This window comes from Rhinopithecus bieti, unplaced genomic scaffold (assembly GCF_001698545.2).
Source record: "Rhinopithecus bieti isolate Rb0 unplaced genomic scaffold, ASM169854v2 scaffold_58852, whole genome shotgun sequence".
Classification (NCBI taxonomy): domain Eukaryota; kingdom Metazoa; phylum Chordata; class Mammalia; order Primates; family Cercopithecidae; genus Rhinopithecus; species Rhinopithecus bieti.
Window position 1 is genome coordinate 295,864 of NW_016822715.1, and position 4,649 is coordinate 300,512.

Sequence of the window (4,649 nt, forward strand, 5' to 3'; positions counted from 1 at the left end):
GAGAGAGAGAGAGAGAGAGAGAGAGAGAGAGAGAGAGAGACATGGAGAAAGAAGGGGGTATAGAAGAAAATGGAGGGCAGAATTTGTCAAGGAGAGTGAACTGGTCTCAACTGCCTCGATTGAGGCCTATGAAGATGTTTTGGAGGAAGGCAGATGATCATGGACTCTATTTATTCTTCATCTCCACTGCCAGGGAAAGCTTTGTATTCAAGGTTATCCCTTGTCTATGAAATGAGTTCTACAGTTATAGTAATTCTGCCTTGGGATGTCCCAGGACACAGATACAGATGTGGCTATCAGCTCCACATTCTTCCAAAAAAAAAGCCTGTGTTTTTTTTTCATATTTATAATAATACTTAGGAGATTTCCTCATAGAAAATACTGAGCCACACTCATGGAATCCAGCAGAGCCCGATTATTTGCTGGGGTTGCAAGGGAAGAGATATAACAGCGACTTCTGGATGTAGAGACAGCAAAGCAAGGGCCATGTATTCAACCTCACAGCACAGTGAGAGTCGAGAGTCTGGAATAATTCAATCTGGTTCCCAGCTCTTTCCTCACTGGCAACTTTATTTGGTGGCATTAACTGGATCATTGTTTAATACCTCATCTTTCCTATGTCAAAATAGCCAAAGGCCTAAAAATCTTAGGATACGAGCTATGTGCTTAATTCACCAGCTATTGTCCCCCATAATTTTGTAACTGATTGTCTGCAGAGGCAGATGGGATCAATTGGTTGGTTAAATGCAGTCGGTTATTTGGTCGCGGTCTACCATTGTTATTTATTGTCTTCTCAAGACTAGATGTGTGCAGTTTTTAATGTTCACCTTTAAAGTACATTTAAAGTATGTACGAAATTAAGATTCTACCACCTGGCATTCTGTGGTGTGTGTGTGTTGAATGGGTAAAATTAAACACAAGTTATGTTGGCTGAGTATGTACTTCAGATACAATACTGTTGTAGACACTGTGCAATACTTAACCTAGTGGGACACATTCTTTCAAGGAGCTTACAACCAACTGGAAAGAGAAGTGAGCTCAGAGCCATGTGCATGGTTACTTGTTTTACTAAATATGAGAGCGATATATGAAATATGAAGATTACTGGGAACACAGAAAAAGAGCGGTGGCAATGTCCGGATTCTTTGGGGAGCACCTTAGGAGGCCTTGCAGAGCTGATTCCATGTGAGCTTGGACTTAATTTTGAATGGTAGCAATGGAAAGAGCAGTGAGAATGGTGAGGGCATAGTCTCTAAGGCAAGAAAAGAGAGAGCAGGCTGAACAAAGGGTCGTATGGGAGTTTAGGTGGGCATGGAGTGGCTTCCGCTCAGGTGGAGGAGGGAGAGGGCAGTAAGGGAAGATGGATATTGTAGAGTTTGTACACTGGTAGTGTCAAAGGATTCTGAGTTTGGGAGCCACATTGTCAGATCCAATTTTAGGATAATAACCAGGAAAACAAAGTAAAGGATGAAAGAGCTGGAAGAGATGGGAGGCAGGAGGACCACGTAGGAGACTGAGGGGAAGCCTGAAGAAGCACCGCATCAATGGAACAGAAGAGGAGGGCTGGGCCCCAGCTGACTCCTGCACCTGCCTTTTCAATTGCCAGCCTTGGGTTTTCTTATGATGCTAGCTGCTGCTTATATGTTTTTGTTATTATTTTTTAAAACTCAGCACTTTGGGAGGCTGAGGCAGGCGGATCACGAAGTCAGGAGATCGAGACCATCCTGGCTAACCGGTGAAACCCCGTCTCTACTAAAAATACAAAAAAATTAGCCGGGCGAGGTGGCGGCGCCTGTAGTCTCAGCTACTTGGGAGGCTGAGGCAGGAGAATGGCGTGAACCCAGGAGGCGGAGCTTGCAGTGAGATCGCCACTGCACTCCAGCCTGGGCAACAGAGCAAGACTCCATCTCAAATAAATAAATAAATAAAATAAAATAAAATAAAATAAAATAAAATAAAATAAAATAAAATAAAATCTTCCAGCAATTGGCTAACAAACACTGCTAACAGCATAATGATCAACCAAAAGATACCTTCAAGGGAACGTGACGGGTTGTGCCTGAGTGACGTGGGATGGGTATGAATATGTCTTAGGGAAAAGGAAAAGGAATATAACATTGTTTATTGACCCGGAGCTTGATAAATCACACACGAGCCCCACTCTGTCCTTCAGAGACAAGACATTTCACTTGCAGGCATATCTTTCTTCTTTTCCACTTTTTTATTTCATTCTCCCCATGGGATCCCAGGCAGCGCACAGTGAGGTAACAAAGGACTATCAGGAAAACATCATCTAGGTGGGGTGTATTTGTTTCCATGGTTCCTGAGAAGTTAGGGTGAAGGAAGGAGGCAAAACGTGGGCACTGGAAGCACATCTTCTATTCTTTTCTTCTTTTCAATGCATAAACACGTACAGTATCCCTCTGGGCAAGGGAGGGAGACCCCACTTAGTGGTTCATTTAGATTCTGCATGAGAAGGAGATATTGTTTTATTCTTCATTATAAGAGGAGCTATTTCTTCAAATTGACCATTTCCCCCCCCTCCCCCACTCTGCAAAAGTAGCCTGTTTACAATCTACTCTTGCAGATTACAGTACTTAGTAGAGACAAGTAGAGATAAATTCAGACATTGAAAAGCTTTGAGACGTTCCACAGAGTTGGAATGCTTTTTTCAAAGGGGAAAAAAATCTGCAAATGTGTATGTACTTGCCTATGTACCCAAAAGAGCCAGCTGGACAGCCCATAAACGGCTCCCATTCAGGAACAACAAAAGCCCATGTCAGAAGTCAAGGGACAGGAGGCTGAGAACTAATAACAATTTTGCACTTACACAGCAGTTTTTATCTGAAGACCTCAGAGTGCTTTATAAACATTAATTAAATTGCCCAACAGCCTTGTGAGATGGCTGTGTATCACTATTTCCAATTTGCAGGGAGTATAGGAAGGAGAAATGTATGCATGGAGTGAAGTTGGAACCAGGCCATACTACAATGCATGTGGATTGAGAACTCAGAAAAGGCAGCAGGAATGTCTCCCTTGTGAACCCAGGGCTGTGGTCAGGCGTACATAGCCCCTGCCAGACCAAAGAGACGGTGTGATGACTCCCTCCCCAGCAGGACTCACCTTATGCATACAATGGACTGGCCACCCGCACCCAGGCTTGAAGGATGCTGGCACGATCTCCCCAACAGGCTCGTCACATGTTAGATTCCTGTCGTTTCACACTCATTCTTTTAGTGAGAATTGTGATGGCAAATCGGCTTCACCGCAGGCGTCAGCTCTGATTGTTGGTAGGTAGAGCCAGGCCGGCTGCCTGGAGGATCGCTGTTTCTAGTGTGCCCACCAGAATAGGTCGTGATTGATTATTGATGCCTGGAAAAGGTAGTTGTTGTAGATTAAATTTTGTCTCCAGAAAAGATGTGAGGAAGTCCTAATCCCTGGTACCTGTGAATGTGACCTTATTTAGAAACAGCGTCTTTGCAAATGTAGTCAAGTTAGGATGAGATCATTCTGGATTGGGATGGGTGTCTTTATAACAAGAGTGAAATGTGGAGACAGACACACAGAGAAGAGGAGGCCTTGTGAAGACAGAGGCAGAGATTGGAATGATACATCTGCAAGCCAAGAAATGTCGAGGATTGTTGGCAACCACGAGAAGCTAAGAGAGGGGCCTGGAACAGATTCAGAGGGAGCATGGCCTTTGCTGACTCCTTGATTTCAGACTTCTGGCCTCTAGCACTAAGGGAGAATATATTCCTGTTGTTCTAAGCCATCCAGTTTCAGGTACTTTGTCATGGCAGCCCTAGAAACTAATATAATGGTCTGAATATTGGAAAGCTTTCAAATGCAGGATTGTTAAAATGATCATTCATTTAAAAACACATACTACCATCTTGATAACTGAAGGAAGATTTCCTGGAGGGATTGGGCTGTGGCTGTGGTGTGCTCCAGCTGGAGATGAGGTCAGAGTGCAATGGTGGTGACAGGGACATCACAGCGGTCCTCTGGCATTGCAGGTGTTGATGGTTCTCAGACACTTAGATGTTTTGGCAGGTCAATCCTGTCTTAACATGTTGAATTGCACTTGTGCAAATGTATTTAACACATTCCATTTCTTGATCCCTGCAATAAATCAGAAAATCAAAGAATGCACCCAGAAGCCAATGGTGCTAGATCAAGTGTAGCAAAAGGAAAAAAATCTATAGACATTAAGACCCAAAGTCTGGAAATACCATTCATCTGGCATGGGTGAGGTTGCAGACATTCGTGGCAGGAGATTATATGTGGTATTCATCTTTAGTCTTACCCCTTTCAGGCTCCTTTTAAAAAAAATGCAAATGGTCCCCAGAGGGGGTAACACATAAAACGATAGAAAGATGATGGCTTACACACTGGTGTGAAAAAAATAGTCTTTGGAGTCACTCAATGTGAATTAGAATCCAGGTGACTCAATTTACTCATCTGGTAAGTGGGTACGATATTCTCATAGATTTGTTGTGAGAACTAAATGCGTTGATATTTGTGTAGAGGTGTGGTGTGCAGTACGTGTTAAATTATCAGTAGCATTTGCTTCTGCTCAATAAGTAGTTTTGTTCTTTTGGAGCATGGAAGCGAATAACATAGGCCCGGCAAGCTGGAGTAGGGGTAGA